Source organism: Pteropus vampyrus, unplaced genomic scaffold (assembly GCF_000151845.1).
Source record: "Pteropus vampyrus isolate Shadow unplaced genomic scaffold, Pvam_2.0 Scaffold91, whole genome shotgun sequence".
NCBI classification, from domain to species: Eukaryota; Metazoa; Chordata; class Mammalia; order Chiroptera; family Pteropodidae; genus Pteropus; species Pteropus vampyrus.
In genome coordinates this window covers 480,925-501,665 of record NW_011888872.1, presented here as the reverse complement: position 1 = coordinate 501,665, position 20,741 = coordinate 480,925, and the positions used below count along the sequence as shown (strand labels likewise).

General features: G+C 40.1%; 1 pseudogene; it reads right to left on the bottom strand.

Moving 5' to 3' along the window:
- Positions 1 to 7,588: 7,588 nt before the first annotated feature.
- On the bottom strand, positions 7,589 to 7,707 carry LOC111742320 (annotated as a pseudogene).
- Between the last annotated feature and the right edge of the window lie 13,034 nt (positions 7,708 to 20,741).

Genomic DNA, 20,741 nt, shown 5'->3' with positions numbered 1-20,741 from the left:
AGTCCAATCCAAGACAATTGTTTACACTTGCCAGGGCAAGAATACAAATGGAGGCCTACAAAATACATGTTTAAATATTTAAAAGTTATAAATCGAGCCAACAAACTGATAAAATATCATCCTTCTACCCTGAAAACAACCTGGAAGGCTGGATTCAAATTTAGAATTCTCAGATTCTTTGGACTTCTGTCAGAAGTGATGGCACATGAAGAGCCAGTCCTTGGCCCCCAACCCAGGTCTAGGCTCCTTTCCCCTCCCACCCTGGCTCCACACACAGGAACCTCCTGCATGTTCATGTGCTTACCCCAGTATGCACCTCCGAGATCTGTTCACCTCCCCAAACAGTTGCCCTTTGGCCACCTTGGGCTTTTGAGTACACTCTTCCATCAAGAGGACCAACACTGGGAATAGGCCTGAAGGAGAGCTGAGGCTCTTTGGGGTCTGAGGTTCTCAGAATGTGAAGGAGACCATGGGCTCTGGGATGGGACAAAAGGGAATGTTCTCTTGGCCCTAAGGACTTCTCGCTCCACTAAGAGAGGCATAGCAGGAGCAGCCTTTTAAAGTGCAGGACTCAGAAAGGGGGGCCCTCTTGCTTAGGTCTAAGGGCAGTACTTCTCAGTTCTAGGAAGTGAAGCAGAGGACTGAAAAGTACTGAGGGAGAGAGAAAGGAGGAATAGGTAGCCAGCATGAGATGCTGCCTGGGCAGGAGCTCACAGCGAGGAGTCCCTGGCCCAGCCCAAGAGTCGGGGAAAGGAAAGCGAGGAGAGAAGAAATGGGAAAAAGGTGAGTGGAAAGTAAAAAGGCATCAAAAACAAGCTTACTTTATAATTAACCTTGGGTTTATTTCTGTATGATATATTTTATTTATTTATTTTAATGTTTCAAGTATACAGTACATTGGTTAGGCATCTATATAGTTCATAAAACGATCCCCCCAATTGCTCCCTCCCTCCCCTGACCCTCCACCTAGCCAGCGTATTCATGTTAACTGCATTCCCTCTGCCATGCTCCCCATCCCCGTGACTATCCATCAGTTACTAATTTCTACTTCTTTCGCCCTTTATCCCATTCTCCCAGCTCCCCCAAACCCCTTCCCCTCTGTCCATCACCAAATTGTCCACCATATTTATGAGTCTGTTTTTGATTAGTTTGTTCTTTTTATTCCTTAGATTCCACATATAAGTGAAATCATAAAGTGCTTATCTTTCTCTGACTTAAATACCTTCTAGGTCCATCAAAGCAATATCTTTTTCCATCTCCTTCCTTTTAGTCTGTGTGCATCTTTTAATCTGAGTCTCTTGCAGGTAACATATGTAGGGGTCTTGTTTTCCTTTCCATTCATCCACTCTATCTTTTAGTTGGAGCACTTAGGTCTTTTCCATTTTGAGGTACTTATTGATAGGAATGTAGTTGCTACCATTCTTTATTCCTGTTTTTGATATATGTTTTTTCTTCTTAAAGAAGTCTCTCCAACATTTCCTGTAATACTGGCTTGGTGGTGATAAATTCCTTTAGTTTATTTTTGTCTGGGAAGCTCTTTATCTGTCCTTCAACTCTAAATGATAGCTTTGCTGGATAAATTATTCTTGGTTGTAGATCCTGGGTCATCCTGTCAAATATTTTTTGCCAAGCCCTTCTGTCCTGCATAGTTTCTTTTGAGAAATCAGCTGCCAGTCTTATGGGTGTTGCCTTATAGTAATTATCTGTTTTTCTATCTGTTTGCTGCTTTTAATATTCTTTCTTTATATTTAACCTTTGGCATTTTAATTATGTGTCTTGGTTGGGCCTCTTTGGATCCCTGGTTTTTGGAATTCTCTGAGCTTCCTGGGGTTTTATGTCCATTTCTTTCACCAGATTAGGGAAGTTTTCCATCATTATTTCTTCAAACAGCTGTTCAACATCTTGATTTTCTTTAGTTACACTGATCAGGAGGATATTTTGAACCTTAATAGTGTCCCATATTCTCATTAAATTATTTTTACAGTCTTGGCATCTTATCTCTTGCTGTTCTGACTGTGTGTCCTTGGCTTTCCTATCCTTTAGATAAGACGTTTGATCCTTTTCTTTATTCACTTTATTCCATTTAATATACTTCTCATCTCAGATAATGTGTTCTCCTTTTATAATTTCCATTTTTATGTTTATCTCTTTGTTGGAGTGCTCTACACTTCCCAAAAGTTCATTGAACATCTTTATAACCAGTGTTTTGAACTCTGCATCTGTTAGATTACTTGACTCCAATACATTTGGATCTCTGTTCTGTTCTCTCATATAGTTTCTGCTTCTTTGTCTTCCCATTCTGGCTGCCTTTTCGTGTCTGTTTCTATGTACTAAGCAAAGCTCCTAAGTCTCCTAATCTTATTAGTGTGGATTTGTGAAGTAGGTGGCCAGTGGCACAGTCCTGAGAGGGGTTCAGCTGCAGGCCAAATTTAGCTCAAGCTTCCACCCCTCCAGGGCTACCTGTTAAGATTCAGCAAGCAATCCACAGATGCTGTGCTTATAGTTGCCTCAAGAGGCCACACCAGAAACCAAGGCCAGCTGCCTCCAGTGTGAGTCTAGGTGCTGCTCAGCAAGTCGCACCTGACTCGCTGAGGATATACCTGGATGTGGCTTGGGTGGGTCTGAGAGTTGGGAGGAGAGGGAAATCCTCTGGGCGGAGCGACCTCTGATATCCAGTTTGATGACATCACGGCTATTGTGGCACTATGTCCAGTGCACTGGTAAGAGGGAGGGAACAATGAATACTGCCAGCACTTCTGTTCTGAGCGAGTCTCACCTTGGCTCTCACTCCAACAATGTCTCCCTGTAAGTCCCTGGTGCCCCCTGTGCACAGTCGAATAGGCACTGGTGCTCAGAGTGAGCAGGTCCGCCACCACGAAAATCCGCTTGCGGACATGGTCCCTTTAAGAGACTTCTGCCATGGCCGCTGCTACAGCCTCTGTTTCACTCAGCCGCTCAAGACCGGGCAGCCCCGTGTCCTCGCCCCGTCTTACCCTTCTGCCTTTGCAGGGTGATTCCTTGGACTTCTCCCTAGTTGTATGGCTTGTTCATCTAGATCCCAGGCAATTTTTCCTTGTTGCTTGCTCCTTGTTTCCGTCACAACTTTGAATTGGTCACCAGAGGGACGAACAGAGCCTCTATCATCTACACTTTTTGGGTTCACTGGTCTGTATGATATATTTTTTATTGAACTATTAATGTTATTCCCAGTTCATGGTACATTATCATCATTACTATCATATCATTAGGTAGTAAAAGGTCACTCTTGTTTTATTTATGTTTTTATTACCTTTCCTTTCCATCCTCCCTCCACCCCATTCCCATTGGCAACTACTCTAATATATTAAACAGTATTTTATACGTAGAGAGGGCCATCCTGGTTCAGCTCTCTTCATCTCTGGGTGTTAATAGCCCTGTATCTCCACCATGCCATCGACCTATTATGTGTCTTTGAAGTGGCATGTGTACTCTTTGTCTAGTACAAGACCTAGTTAGCTAGGCCTCAGAAGAAGAACAGAACCATATTAAACTGTCACAGGACTCTGTAGCCCTAGATGCAAAGATCACTCCACCTTGGACCCCATACAAAGGAAACGCCAAAATCTCATTAGAAGTTATTTTCATCTATAAATAAGTCCCTGCTGTGTTTTGCTGTTATCAGGTTGTTTTGAAGCTTATTACATCCCAGTGTAATATTCTGTTTGCTAAAGAAGAGTTTGGCATAAATGTTATATGGTGGATAAGAGTAATGTTTCTGTACTAATTTATTCTCAGAAAACAGTCTGTTTTAAGTTTCTGGCTACCACATGTATAATAATTTTGATTACCATAATTTCTCTTACACATCTTATTTATCTCCTCTAACTAATCATTTCCTAACAAATCTTTGTCATTTCACTTACCTTTGAATACTAAAAACATGGGTAGATTTTCATTAACTTAAAATTGTTGATTAATTGACTCCTAATTATAGTATCCAAAATTAAAATTTTTAAAATCTGTTTGATAGGTGTGTGTGTGGCGTGTGTGTTTAAAAAATAACTTACATCTCTAAATTTTCCAGAGGTCAATTTAAAATAAACTTTTAGCATCGATCCTAATATTTTTCCTTCAACAACAGATTTAATTCTTAATATAAACTTAATATACCTTTGCAGTAGTATGTTTTCATTTATGAAATTTGATGACTATTACAAGAAAACACATTAAGAAGGAAAACAAACACTGAGAGATCTATGAGATCCTTAGCAAAATTGCCAAACACTCTCCCATGTCCACTTCTTCTGGTTTTCCAGATAAGTAGTTTAGGAAATTGGAAGAGCGTGGTACCAGCAGGGGAAACCTTGATATTAACAAGTGTCTGATGGTAGTAGTTCTATGGTATCAGAGTCGGAAAAGATTTAATTAAAAGATACTGTAAATAAGGGTTAAGTATACAGGTATAAAAACTGTGTTCGAAGACCAGCTCTTAGAGAATATGAACTCTGAGACTAATGATAGACGGTAGCGAGACACCACTAATGGTCTACAGAAACACTCTCCCATCCTGAGAATCAGGCCAGTCTGTTACACCTTTAGGCCCCCTCACCATTAACCTAAAGCATGAGTCTCTAGTGAACTAAGGGGTTGTCACCAGGGGACGGTTGGGACCACTGGATCCTGGTCAACTTATCAGATCAGGATTTAAATACTTTGTCAATTGGTACTAAAATAATTTTGGCAGGGACTGTCAGAAATACAGGCAAACTCTTTCAGTGAAGAAGAGCCTTTGTTGTGTCTGCCCTAAGGGGGGGTGTGGAGCTATCTCTGAACTTAAAACCAGAGCCTTCAGCTTCTCATCCCAGCTTTATAGGTGAATATATAACCTACTATCCTTCATTCTCTCTCCTGGGTACCAGCATCCCCTCATCCAGGGCTGCTGTTAGTTCACACTGCATCTTTGTGCAAATTAGGAAAAGTATTCCAGACAGTCAGACAGAGCCCAAGGTACCCAGCCTAGAGAATGGGGCACGAGCTACCTACCCCTGCGACAACCTTCACAAACACATGCAGCTGTTCTTCTCCATCAGTTTTCAAACAAGCTTTGTCCCCCTTAAACACCCTTCCCCCTGGACACCCTCCAGGGACTACCCCAAAGCTTGGTTCCCCTTCCCACCCTTTAGTAAGGTCATCAGTGGTTCCAAGTGGCTAAATCTAAGGAACAGTTTTTGTTCCTTGTTTTACTGTTATCTCAAGAAACTCTGACCCTGTCGATCACTCTCTCCTTAAAACGCTCTTCCCCTGGCCTCTGGGGCACAACATGCTCCAGGTCTTCCACCTCCTTTCTTTGCCCTTTCCTTTCAGTTTCTTTGGCTGGGGCTTCCTCCTTAAAACCACATTTAAATTTGAGCCTTCCTCAAGCCTCAGCTCTGACCTTTCCCTCTTCCCTTCCAAGACTGTTTCATTGGTGCCAATGACCTCAAAACTATTCCCACAGCTAGGGAAAACCTTATGCTATCCTCATATCCTCTCCGGGAAGAAACGATACCAGAGCACCTCTCCTGGTTGTCTCTCCACAGCTGACCACTCTTCTCCGAAGACCAAATAAATGAGCTGATTGGGAAGACTGGGGAAAGACGGCACTAGCTCTAGTGACAACCCAGTTGGCACATTCTCCAGTAGACCAGGAGGCCAGGCAGCTGGGGTGGAGAGGTTCAATTGAGGAAGAAGGTGTGAGGAATCCCAATAATGGCTGTGAATTCCAAGCTGCATTTTCCACTTCAACTTTATCAGCAATAAAATTAATATATTGACCTCTACTAGTGGCCTCATCCTTCCTCATTGTTTCTGAATTCAGAGGAGGGTAATTTGATTTGTTTCACCTCCACCCCTAAACTCTGTACATGGCCCACAAACCAGGAAAGCTTAAGGAACAGGCACAAAGATAGGGCTTTGGAGATTTAAGATACATCCCAAGAGAAGGACGTTTCAGGTGTGACTGGGATAGGAGGTGTCAGCACTTTAGTAAACACAGGACTTCTAGGTCCTTGACTGCTTTAAGACTGAGCAGTTTAATAAGATAGGTGTCACAGGGCCTCAGCAAACCCAGGCCTCAGCGTACACAGGCTGTGCAGGCTTTTGCAACTTACAGATCTAAGCAGGTGTGCCCAACATGGGGATTAACTGAGTCTTTCCATCATTTAAAACATGCAGAACTTCAGTGAACAAATTCTTAAGGTATTAGTGGTTGGGGAAATTTCTTCCTGCTCCTACCATATTTCTCAGGCAAGAACAATCCAAAGGAAGCTAAGTTTCACATGAAACTTCCTGCAAAGGGAGTTCAGCTCCACCTGGGCAAGAACTGTGGTTCTCAAACTCAAACATTCAACAAAATCACCTAGTGAGGTTGGTATAAGTTTCCTGGGCTCCCACTCCCAGATTAAGTAGGTCTGGGTTAAGTCCTATGAATTTGCATTTCTAACAAGTTCCTAGGTAATGCTGATTGCTGCTGGTCTGAGGACTGCTTCACAACCACTGGGTCAGAATATATTAGTTGTGTGATTTTAGCTTTAAGTACATTAGATCAACTGCCTCACACTCTCTTCCTCTTTATATTATGTTGAACTGAATCCAGTTTGAGAGCCAAAGAGTAGAATCACCCTCAAATCCCACCATATAGATTAAAGTCCTCTCTAGATTTGTCTCTTAAGCCTGGCTACGGCTTTGATCAAAGAATTGTAGATGGAGGTTCAGCAAGAGAGGGTGATGGCTTTTCATCAATGAACAAATATAGGAAAAGGGGCCCTTATTTTATAGGTGGCAGGCCATCTTTTGAGGCAGTAATGAAAATGTTAGTAAACCAAAGACTAGAAAGGAATAGTAAAAAGCTTGTGCTGGGAACATAGTGTCTTTAGATATCAAGGAAGAGTTGGACTGGTTTAGAAACTAACGAAGATTTTTTTCCTTGACCAAACTAGTCAGGCTCTTCTGCTCTCTTCTCAACTCCACCCCGACTTTTGGGCTTCCATGTTCACTTCTGTATTTGTCCAGTTTTAGCAAGAATCCTGCTAAGTTAGTTTAGCCAGAGTCCTTCATCCTCGATATCTGTTAGCCAGACGGTTTAGCCAGAATCCCCACTTAACATTGATGTTTCAGTAATTTTCCATCCACTGACCCACACACCCCGCTCCTGGGTTATACATTCCCACATTTCCTTCTTGTATTCAGAGTTGAGCCCAATCTCTCTCACCCACTGCAAATCCCCACTGCAAATCCCCATTGCAGTAGTCCCTACACCTACCACAATGGTCCCGGATAAAGTCTGCCTTACTGTTCCTTAACAAGAGCCATGAATAATTTTTTCTTTAACAAAACTTTGATCTTGAAGTCACAATGAAAGCAGTTGGAGAGAGAGAAAGATAAAGAGTCAGGCTGATATTGGAGAGGGCTGGTCAGCAGGGAAGCCCAGGGTTCAGCCAGAGATACACTTTGTTGGCGGCCAGTGTCCATCCTGATTAGCCAGCACTGGGTCTTTCCACCACTGCCACATAGTGAGGAGGTTCCTTAAGAGACAGGTTTTTTGTTTTTTTGTTTTTCAGTTTCTTCAAAACACCTACAGCACCTGGTCTTCCTAGGTGGTCTCCCATCCAAGTACTAACCAGGCCCAACTCTGCTTAGCTTCTGAGATCAGACGAGATCGGGCATGTTCAGGGTGGCATGGCCATAGACAAGAGACAGGTTTTGACTGTGGAAGCCTGGCTAGTCCAATCTGAAAGGCAAGAGGAGATATGCTCTGGCCTAACTGCTCTCAAGGTAGATACCTCTTTGTTTATTTTGATTATTACTAGACTAGAAAGGGCGACTGAGATCCAAAGAACTCTAATAAAGGAAGATGAGATTTCCAAGAACAGACTGGAAGGATCTACCCCCCGCCATCTAACAACCAGGGAGTGCAGTTCCATGAAGCTCTTGAGAAGTATCCTCTTCAAAAGTCAGATAAAGAGTCAACAGGTTTAATTGGGGAATCGCCCTTTAAAGACTACAACTGTTATACCAGGTATTCATGTAACTATGGCCAGGTTTGAGGGGGGAGGTCTGGGAAGATGGGCATAGAATGCTTCCAGCATTACTAGTGAGTTTCGAGGTGGCTCAATTGCTATAGGAGAGAATGCAGGCATGGCGTGTGCCTTGAGGGAACATACCCAGGAAACTTTAGGAGGGGGACTTTCAAGGAAGATACAAGAAGAGGAAATGAATTGTAGGCGAACCAGGTGAGAGAGTGGTAGAGCCCAGGCCTGGAGTAGCTATCGGCCCAGCAGGACAACACCATCCATGAAGCTCACTCGCCCAGGGAGATAAACTAAGGTGGACAACATCTGTCAACAGCCATGTTTTTGGCATGCTCAAAACTTTATAACTTCACATTGCTCACTGCGGTCCACAAGACAGACTATAAGGAGTACATCAAAAAACAAGTGCTGACTCAAAAGCAAAGGGAAATAAAGAGGAAAACACTAATTGGTACAGCAAATGGTGCTGGCTGATGTGATAAAAAAGGAAATGATCAATTTAAGAAGCAAGTTAAAATGTTAAAAATGTGGCTGAGTCTTCCTAAAAAGAGAAGTGGAACAACAGAAGCAAACATAATCAATGTCCCACTTCAGTGAAAAAGATGGGACATAAGAAGAGCCTCTGCTGCCTTTGACTCAGCTTTAATACCCAAGAGAAAGGAAGTGCTCTGAGGACTAGCACATAGCAGAGGTGGCTGTCCTCACCGGCCCCAGAGAAGAGCCTCAGAGACACCAGCACAAACAAATACGTACTAAGAACCTTCCACGTGTCAGGCACTATTCTAGGCACTGGGAGTACAGCAGTGAACAAAGACCTCTGCCCTCATGGAACGTATATTCCATAGCAGCTTTAGCTGAGGAATCCACTGTGAGTCATTTTCCAGATTAAACAAGTGAGGAAACTGCTTCAAAAGGCAGGCCTTACAGGCCTAAGACATTCCAGGTAAGAGGCAATGGCTCTTAGAGGGTCTCAGAAAAGCTTATAGCTAAATATTCAGGGGTTTTCACCCACAACTTTGGTTGCTTGACATCTTCCACGGTGGGAGTATTTATATCAAAGAAATTGGCAAATTCTATATAAATCAGGGCTTATTTTTCCCCCTCAGAAAGCCAGCACACCATTGCAATGACTGCACACAAGAGGAAATGTGAGTGTGTCCTTGAGTTGACAGAGACACAGGGGAAAGAGATAGTAAAGGGTTTTAAATATACAGAATGAGGAAGACAGAAGCTTTCAGTAAATCCTGGAGCACCATTAAAAATCTCTGAATTTCGAAAGAGACAGGGAAGGTTTCAATTTTCAGATATGATATGATAAACCTAGGCCATAAATAACCTCTTGATGAAAGACTATGTAAAGTTCACAGGTCAAAACTATAGAAAACTAACATATAGGCTGAGAAGTATTCAGACAAGGTGGATATCAATAAGATTTTCTTTCATGTTTTCTCAGTGCTCCCTCCTTCCCTCAAATACTGCTAGGCCTCAGCCAGGATCTTCACTGGCAGGTGCCAATTTCGTGTGTATGTCCTAGAATTCCAAGAACTTTTATTTTGATCAAAGTAGACATTCATCATGATTTTGGGCTGCCGATCATCTGACCTTCTTCTCCCTCCTTAAGTGTCTTGGTGGGAGGCAGAGTCTACCTCCTGTTATAAAAGCAAAAAATGCCACTTACTTTCCCAGTTTCCCTCACAGCCAGCCATGTGACAGATGTGCAGCCACATGACCAAGGCTCAGTCAGTGATATACACCCAGCCTGGACTTTGAATCCTGACTCAGAGATGCCCAAATGCAGGCCCAAGAGACAATTCCCCATGACAATGGGCCCACAGCCTGGATGCTGACCACAGTGTCTTCAGGGAACCAGTTTATAGGTCATTCTACTCAAGCCAGATTTTCCAGTCTTCCCTGCAATTTCCCCAACTGCCCAAAGAACTATCAATAAATTCCTTCTCTGCTGAAATCAAGTCAAGTTGGTTTCTATAGCTCACAACCTAGGGTCAGGACCAATATAATTGGTCTAAATGCCCAAGAAGCCAGCATATTTACTCACGTTTTCTGAGTTTCTTGGGGTGGAGCTGGTGCTGGGTAATCTTCTATGTCCTGTTAACCCTTTGGACTCTAAAAGTAGAACATACAAGAGATAGTGGCTGTAACAGCTGAGGTCCCCACTCTTCCCAGGCACTGAATGGGACCCCTGGGCTGAGGCTGAACGGGATGAGAGTTTGTGGAGGAGAAAACTGCTGACACCCATTCTGACAGTTTTGATGCACATGGCAGGCAATGACACCTCCTAACAGCTGCCTGGCTAATGGGATTGTAATATGACTCCCAATTTTAGAAAGGTTAACATGTGAAAAAAAAATTCACATCTTAAAATTAATGAAATACTGTAATGGAAGAAGGTAATTTGGGACACTTCAGTTTTATTAGCATTGCATCACTGCCAAACATTGTATTGTCATATGTTTATATTGTCATTTGATCCTTTGTATATCTTCTGGTAAACCAGTTGGACAATACAGCTGAGCAAATATAAGCAGGAAAGAGGATAGTGATGAGTTTTCACCCTAGGATGCAGTTAGCACTGATAATTTAAAGAACTGTGCTGCTCCCATTTCAGAGCCTTCTTGGAGTCAAGGCTAAACTACTCATCAGTGGTTGAAGGAGGGACTCAAAGGAGCAGTGGATGTTAGGGGATGAAGTGTGGAGGTTAGCCTCATAAACGCGGGAGCAGGACAGCAGGCGTCTAATCCTCACCTCAGGGAAGTTCACTACCAGGACAATAGAGTTATCTCTTTCCCTCTCTCCATCCCTTACTAACCATGTGCCAGTCATGTTCTGATTGCCCATTCCCCACCCTTTTCTAACTGCTACAGACAGCATTCTCTGGCTTCCTATGGGTTTGGTCCATGGGAGGGAGTTTAGAAGGTGGGAAGAGCAAGTAGGCAGAATATTTATCCACCCTCGGCACAGACTGCCCCCACCCTCCAGGCAGTAAGGGCCATAGTTTAGACACTGGCTCTTTTCCTCTGCCACATTCCTGTTGGGCAGCGCCTGTACTTGGGCTATAGCTCTCACTAAGTGCTGGTAAGAGCTCCCTCCACCTCTCCCTATTAGAATGTCCCTGTATGTAGTTCCTGGATGCTTGTACATTCCTTGTAGGTACCCTTGACCTTGCCCATGCCTCTGCAAATAATCCCTTTGCCATATTCCCTTAAATTACCTCTTTGAGTACACTATTTGTTTCCTGATGAAACACTCAGTCCTTTCCCCAGGAGGAGTGACTTACAGATAGCTTGGGTGCCTTTCTCATCTCTTCCTTTCTGGATCTGTGCCCCCTGCAGCAGCCACTCAGTCCTCTCTCCTATATGACACAATCTTATTGCGCCAGGTTCAGTTTCTGCAATAGGGAGGCCCGCAGTGGGGACCAATATGTTAAATTCAGGAAGTAGATAATAAAAAGTCTAGTTTTGTCTACAGATCAAAGCTGTATTCTACAATCCAGTGTAACTGATAAAAATGTTGACATTTTGATCCCTAAGATCTATTTCTCAGTTGGTTCTGAACCCAGAAGATAGGGGGCATTATTCATTGGTCTCCTTAAATCCCAACGACCACTCTCAAATTTATATCTTCAGTTTCAAACCCACATGAGACCTGTCTTATTGTTTCTTAAGCTGCTCAGATAGATCATCCACCCAAACATGCCCTATTTTATTCCGCTGCATTGCTTTCTACCCAACTGCTCATGCCAGAAACCTGAAAGCCATTCTTGACACCTTCTTTTTCACTCTTATATACACACATGAATACTGTAGAGCCTGTCTGGGAAAAAATTATTAGACAATTCACTGGTCCATCATCACTGTTATAACCTCGGTACAAGTCACCATTAACTCTTGCTTGGCCCATAGTAACAGCTTCCTAAAAAGTTTTAAGGTGGAAGCAAACTAAAGAGACAGAAATTAGCCCATTTTCTACAGTCTCAGATGTGTCCTGAAGCTTCCAGTAAGTCCAAAATACCTTAGAAATATTCATTCTAGTTTCAAAGGGCTAGAATTTAGCCCTTTTTCTAACAGTAAGTGACATTTTTAAATGTCAGCACCTAACTAATGTATACAGGCCTTAAACCAACAAAAAAATAAGTGTTCAAGTGTTTGGAGCCATGGGAACCATGAAGGGTGATGCTCTCTATTTGTTCCAGATTTGAAAGTGTTCCCTAGGATGAAGAATGAGCTAAATCTGGTGGCTGTAAATAACACATCACTGTCCTAAGATTACATAATAAGGAGAATACCTTTGGCCCAAGGATCCTTCAGGGCTCTCTGCCCAAAGCAATTGCTACTCCAAGTTGAACTGTGTACCCCAAAAAGATATGTTCAAGTCTTTATGTTCAAGTCTTAAGCCCTAGTACCAATAAATAGGATCAGATTTGGAAACAGGCTCATTGCAAATGTATTTAGTTAAGATGAGGTCATATTGAATTAGGGTTTGACTTGTATCCTTATAAGAGGAAAAGCAACACAGACACAGATACAGAGGAAGACAGCCATAAGAAGACAGAAGCAGTGGTTGGAGTTATGCTGCCGCTAGCCAAGGAGCACCTAGGACTACCAGAAGCTAGAAGAGGCAAAGAAGAATCCTCCCCCAGCAGCTCTGGAAGGAACACGGCACTGCAGCGTCTTGGCTTCAGATTTCTGGCCTTTAAAACTGTGAGAGGATACATTTCTATTGTCTTAAGCTACCCAGTTTGTGGTACTTTGTTATGGAAGCCCTACAAAACTAATAAACCAGCCTTTAGGAATTTAGTACTCTACAGCAGGCAAACTATGGTCCATAGGCCACATCCAGCCCACTGCCTGTTTTTATACAGCCTGTGAACTAGGAACTCTTTTTTTTTTTTTTTTCAGAAGAACTTTTGAAATCAATTTGAGTATCCAGAACACTAACTTGAAACAAAATTAAGTGAAATGTTACCTCCCAAAAAAGAATTCCATTCTTCTCATTAGCATACCTGTGTTACAAAAAAAAATCATAGTCAATTATTACTATATTTTAAATTTCATCATTTAAAAATGTGTGGAAATTTATTTTCTTGTTATATGAGTACCTACATAATATCTATGAGTTTGCTTCTTGCAAAACCTAAAATATTTTCTACTTGGCCTCTTACAGAAAAAGTTTGCTGAATTCTGCTCTACAGGAATCACAGGATCATCTTCTCATTAAGCAGCAGTGAAAACATTTTAATTATGATAAAGAGGCTTGGTTTTTTATGTATTCATTTTACATAAACTTTTTTCTCATGTTACTATTTGAAATAACAGCTTTAACAAGATATAATTCACACATCCTATAATTCACCCATTCAAAGCAATCAATTCAATGGTTTTTAGTATATTCAGAATTTTATAATCATCATCACAATCAACTTCAGAACATTTTCAGGACTCCAGAAAGAAGTTTCATACTCACTGTACTCATTAGTTCCCAAGCTCTTCCAGCCCTAGGCAACTACTAATCTACTTGCTATAAAATTGTCTATTCTAAACATTTTCATATAGAGTTGACCCTTGAACAATGCAGGGGTTAGGGGCACAGTCAAAAATCTGCATATGATGTTTGACTCCCCCAAATCTTAACTATTAATAATCTACTGTTGACCAGAAGCTTTGATAACATAGTCAATTAACACACATTTTATATATTGTATTATATACTTATTCTTACAATAAAGTAGACTAGTAAAAAGAAAATGTTAAGAAAATCATAAAATATATTTATAGCATTTATTGAAAAAATGTGCGTGTACATGGACCTGCGCACTTCAAACCCGTATTATTCAAGGGCCAGATGTACATTTTTCGTGTTACTTTTCTACATTTGCTTTGGTTGATCTTAATTTTTATTCATTTTCTTTCCATATTTTATGACAAAAACAAAAAAATACCAGAAGTGTGAGCTGTAGAAGGCTTAGATTTCTCTGACATCCCTTTCCCACCATGAAACTGAGCCCACAGATATGGCCCCTCTGGCTGCATGTCCTATGTAAACGAAAAATGTCCTGGACTTTCCTTTACAGAAATGTGACAGGGCTAAATGTCCTAAGGTCAGGACACTATAACCCAGTGCACAGGGATCTTAAACCTCCCAGTTTGTAGTTTTTGGAATTGTGACGTCAGAAATAAGCCCAAATACCTGTCATTGATTGTTGGTAATATGAATCTCTGAAATAGGAAGAAAAAGTGGTAAGAAGAAAATTACTTATACAAATTGCCCTTGAGAAATATGGCACAATCTTTAAATATTTCATATAACTAAAGTGAAGTTCTTTCAGAATCAAGTTTTAAAAATCTTATTTGGCCTCATCCACTAAAGATTTGCTTTTATTATTGGTAATAAGTCCTCTGACTGGAAACCACCTCTTCACCTTGCTTGCCATTGTAATTAGCTACAATGACTCCTAATGGGCCCTTGGGTTTTTTTCCTTACTCATTAAAGAGCCATAGCATTTAAATCACCTCATCCATTGTTCCGGTTATCTATTGCTGCATAACAAACCACCCCAAAGCTCACTGGCTTAAAACAAGGATGAATTTATCATCTCTCACGGTTTCTGTGGGTCAGGAATTCAGGAAGAGCTCCACTGGGTGGTTCTGCCTTTGGATATCTCACGTAGGTGCAGTCAGTGGCAAGAGCTAGAAGAGAGCACTGAGTGAGCTTGAGGTGGCTGGGCAACTCTCTTCATGTCAAGGGGCTTCTCCACGTGGTCTGTCTGCATGGGTTAGCTTATGCTTCCTCACAGCATGGTGGTCTCAAGGTGGTAATACTTCTTACACAGTGGCTCATGGCTCTAAAGCGGGATCCAGCAAAGCAGGCAGAATGCGTACCACTTTTTATGACCCAGTCTGGAAAGTCACATAATGTCATTTCTGCCATACTTTACTGGTCAACCAGTCACTAAGATTTGGCCCAGATTCAAAAAGAGGGGCCACAGAATTCACCTCTTCATGGGAGGAGGGTCAAGGAATTTATTGAAAGTTTTTACAACTGCTGTTATTTATGCAGAAGACATTCTTTGGTTTATGCAATAATTACTTTGGTGAGAGACATTATTTCTCTCTTCCTTTTACTTCTTGATTTCTCCTCTTTCCTGCTGGTCCCCTTAAAATATTTGTAAATTAAAGAGTTCAGCTCTAAATAGTTTACTTGGTACTTATGTGTTCTGTAGATAAATTCTTGCACCAGACCCAAATATTTCCGGCTGTTCTGTTCTACTCTGCTTACTTCCTGTTTGGTTGACTTATTTCCTGTACTCTTGTCAAAGGGCTTTGTCAAAGTAGTAAACTTCCATTTTGGCCTAGGCACTGTGTTCTATTTCTGAATCTGCCAGTGGTCTTGAGCAACAGAATGCATAGAGTAACTGTTATAATACAGGAAGTGAAAATTAAAATATGCCTTAATATTAATAGAATGCCCATTTTAAGGAAATACATATTTTAGTAGAGACTATTTTCCAGGAGCTGAGAACTCAGTTCTCAGTGGTCAACTACTCTGGGCCACGGGTTGGACCACTGAAGATCTAGCCCCAAATATCTTATTTCCAAGTGATTATAAGCCTAGCTAGAATTCTTTTAGGGACAGTTCTCTCTCTCTTAAATTGTTTTGGCCTGCAAACACCACTAACCACAACTAAACTGGTTTAAACCATGAGGGAATATTTATTATCTCATATAACAAGGATTCTGAAGTGGTATAGTTCCAACTCAGCAGCTAACTATGTCATCAAAAACTCAGATTCCTTCTAAATCTTTCTGCTTTAGTATCTTCAGCATGTTGGCTTTATTTTTAACTCATGGTCCTAAAATGGCTTTTATAGTTCTATTGTTACATGCAGACACAGCAGTCCAGGGAATTCCTGGGAGTCTCTTTTTATGAATGAAAAAAACTTTATTCTAGGATCTCACCAGCAAATTTCCCCTCCTGTTACATCGGTCAGAATTTTATCATTCCTAAACCATTCTCTGGCTGGAGAATGGGATCACCGTGATTGACTTAAAGATACACTTAGCATTTATAGCAGGGTAGACTACCCAGACAAAATCATCATTCTATTAAAAGGGGGAAAGGGGAGAAAGAATGATAAACAAGGGGCCTTTTAATATTTGGATTTACTGTAATACAGAGGGAGAAATTCCCATCCCCGGAAGTTTCTAGATCATTAAATGGCACCACAATTGATATAGCTGTTCAAAGCAGAAACCTGGCGATTCTCCTTATCTGCATCTCCCATTTGTCAATTCCCCAAAGCCACCGATTAATCCAAGTACTTATCTTCCCTCTCCTCTATTATAATTATTTTCCCTACTAGAAGCCTGCCTCTAGTTTTACAGTTCCCACAATCCATCTTTTACAGTTGAGAGGGTAAGATTTCTCTCATGGATTATCAGGGTGTTCTCACTTGAGCACAAATGCTATAAATGGAGCTGGATGCCACTTTTACTGTCCACTTCCTCCAACACGTGAAATTTGTTTTCTGACTGCCCAAGTATGAAAGAGTTCTAGTGCAAGGGGGTTCAAGAGACAGATGTGAAACTGAGGACAGTAGAGGAGATGGGATGGCATCTGTTGCTACCATCAGCCTGATGAGAGTTTAGAGTCACAGCAGAAAGAGTGTTAGAGCCAAAAGATAAAGGAATTGTATTCCTGATAGATTCTGTGAGAGGCTTTGAGCACAAGTAGTCCTTTTTGAAGCCTCAGTGACGAAGTGTGACATAGTGTTAAACGAAGGGGAGGTCTTCTGGGCTCAGCAGAGCAGGAGAGAAGATTCCATGATCTATTGTGTTCTGTCTCTATTGCAGCACTACCTACCTTATCCTGAAATGGCAGATCTGTGTCTCCACTATAGTCCTTGATAATGGGACATAATTTCTCCAATTTCTCTTTTATATATCTAGTGCTTGGTAGTGTTAGGAATGTGGTAAGTACTTAACCACTAATTCAACATTTATTAATTTTCATTTATATATAGAGCAGCCAACAACCACTTAGAGAAGTGATGTGTTTAAGATCATATCAAATGTCTGAGGCAAAAAAATGTATTAAACATATAACCAGTAATATGAAAGTATAATTTTATAATTTATAATATTGTTCTATCACTTTTAATAAGCACTAAATAAATGTGTAGGTTTATTATGAAAATGAAAAAGTTCCATTCAGACTATGCAAAATTAGTTTAATATATTTTTGAATCGATTAGTTTATAGTTTGCTGTAAAGATTAGATGAAATATTTAGATTATTATTAAAGTTAGGCTTGTCCTCAATCTCAGTTGTTAGATAACAAAACATGCCTTTTTTTCCCATGCAGTAATTTAGAAAGCCCAACCCGCTCATAATTTCCTTTTTTTTCTAACTTTCTTACTCCACAGTCACACAAAATCTGTTTTTTAACCTCATTAAGACCTACTTGGAACTATTCCCAGTTTCTTGGGATATCCATTCTCTAGCCAACTTTCTTCCTTAAAGAGGTTGGTACAAAAACTATGTAGCCACACAGAAAAATGTGAATAGTATAATATAAAGTAAAAAAAAAAAAAAAACAGGCTACCAAATTTTATGTATGTATAGTATTCATGCTGTAGCCATACAAAATATGCAATAAAAGTTATATGAGGATATACTCCAAACCATTAGTCTTGGACATTTTTTGCACAGGGTTGGGGGGTGATATCGTTTTAATTGAGTCTCCTTTTCTCTGCTTTGATTTTTTATCATGATCAAATAATTGTAGAAGAAATAAATCAAAGCCTGCATATGGTAAAGCTCTGGAAGAGAAAACATACACACATACACTTATGTATGCACACAGGTGATATCTGTATTGAGGTAGAATTATAGGTCCATTTTCTTTTCTCCAATATTCCTTTAATATTTTATATGCATATTTTTGATGCTATAATTTTAAAATAAAAATTTTAGCAAAAAATTAAGGACTTTGAATATTATTAAAGAACTTATAAACTGGTTGGCTTGGCTTGCTTTTTGATATTAAATTTATGATTTTGGTTTTTGTCTTAACATAATCATATTCTCTCTCTGCAGGCATAGTTACTTACCTCTTTTGGGGAGAAAGTTGTTAAACTTTGTGCCTTTTTTTTTTTTAGTAGTAGTATCTAATGCCCAATGGCGATATATTATCACTCATATCAGTACTGGAGTGATTCGATGTATAACAATTTATATTTCATTAGCTACTAACTGAGCATCTACAATACTCAGGGCAGTGTACTAACCACTATAGGGAATAAAAGATGAATAAGACACAGTCAGTGCCTTTAATAAAAAAAAAAGTGGAAGGACTGATCTTGACTTTTTCCAGAGATGTTGAATTGAGCACTTTTGGGAAAAGGGATTAAAAGATACAGAGCTTGTGAACCCTAAGCACTCCAGATGTTAGTATTTTTATTAGTAAGATTATGGCTGCTCGATCATATTTAGAAATGCAGTGTGGTACAGAGAGAAAAGATCCAAACTAAGAGTTTGGAGGTTTAGTTTCAAGTCTCAGCTCAACAACTACCTACCAGTTTGAATGTGGGCAAAGTACTTAAACTTTTTGAGCCTCCACTTCTTCATGTGTAAAATGAAAGAATGAACTAAATGATCTGTAGGGTTCCTTCCAACCTTAAGCTGAACATATCTCTGTTGAGGCACATTGTATGATTTCACAGGACATCATATGATTTCAGAAACATCATATGACTTTACGGTAATGATGACTTTATTACCAGTTCTGAAAAATGCTAATTCTAAATCCATACTTGTTGTAATTATTGGATCTCATGTTTTTGAAGCATCAGCTATTGTCATCACAGACACGAAGTTAGTACACCGTGTCATACTTCCAAGCAGTGCTATACATGCAAAACTAACATCTATAATACCATAGGACCTAATGTAAACATAAAGATTAAAATGAAAAAGGCATTGTAAAAATGAATGTTTGATGACAGCTTTTTAGAGTTTTCATGTACCTTTTAGAGTTTTCATGAAATCTCTACTTTTTAGAGATTTCATTTCTCTGAGTGTTCACAAACCTAGTTTCAGTTCCTTAAATGAAAATAGGTGAGTGGGGGCAGATTTCTTCACAGCTATAGTTCATACATTAGGGACTGTCCCTTTCCCCTAAAATTTGCTTTAAAAATGATGGTACATGGACTGGTGTTGGAGGGGAAAAAGGCAAAATTGATGATGGCATGATCTAGGTCTGCTGCCACACTCTACACTACTTATGAATTTTTGAAGTTAATCTATATATTTCATTTTTCCTGATAGCAATTCCTGCTGTATCAAGAGTTTTGCAGATTAGAAATCTGGGACTTTTCTTTGACACCTGGTTCTCCTAAATTCCCTAATCCGGTTGCTCAACACGGCCTATAACTTCTCTGTAATATCTGTTGATTGCTATCCTTCTTCATTTTCACTTCATTTCCATGTTCAATGTATCCTGGTCTGTTTCAGGCTCACATCTGTTTTACTGCAATAACCTCTTAATGGAGGCTTTTTATGCTACCAGTCTGATTTTCCTGAAACACTTGCCTCCATCATAGCACTCTCTAGTTAAAGAACATGCAATATAAAACCGAACTACTCCCAGCATTCTAATCCCTTCATTACCAGATTTTAACCTTATTTCTCTCTTTTTCTTAACATATACTCTTTTCAGGTAATACAATGCTAGCTGCTGTAACAGAGAGACTCAAATACAATGGCTCAAAAAGAAATTCAAATTTTAATTCAATATGAGTTCCAGACTGCTCCACGCAATCACATAGGTTCCTTCCATCTTTTTTCTCAATCATAACTTCTAGGACATTGTCCTCAATAACTGAGTTGAATGAATATGCATCACAGGACATCTTTTTTAGCCCGAGGGAAGGCAAAAAAGAAGCAGGCTTGAGGTATGAAAGTCTCTGCCTTGGAATGTGTGGGCACATATCTCTATTCAAGGGAAACAGAGATAAAATGCAGTTGAGCAACTATTTATCAAGCTACAATTAATACAGAAAAAGAAGAGAAGTCAGCTATCACTGTCTGCCTGCCGCACATCCTCTGCTTCAATTGTCCAGGTCTCTCCAACAGTCAGTTTTTCTTTTTTTTTCCACTTAACCAATGACTCCCACCCTGCTTAAGTATCATCTCTTCCTGTGAGTTATACAGTCAATTTCAAAGAATGCTTTGGTATGCTGAAGAAAGTGGAAATGATTCCAGGACTCTTCAAAATTGATTTAGAGGTCCTATTCCTTGTTCTTTAGGAGCTGTCTTCCCCTCAACTTTTGTCTATTACAACCTCTTAAATTCAAGTGAATTTCAGGGGTCTCAAACAATACTCATGCAGTAGGTAAGTACAGGCATATCTCATTTTAGTGTGCTTTGCTTTATTGTGCTTTGCAGATACTGCATTTTTTTACAAATTGAAGGCAAGACCCTTCACCTGCAAAAAATTATGAACCACTGAAGGCCAAATACTGATTAGCATTTTTTAGCAATAAAGTGGGTTTTTTTTTTATTAAGGTATATATGTGGCTTTTTTAGACATAATGCTATTTCACACATAATAGCCTACAGTATAGTATAAAGATAACTTTTACATGACCGGGAAAACAAAATATTTGTGACTCTCTTT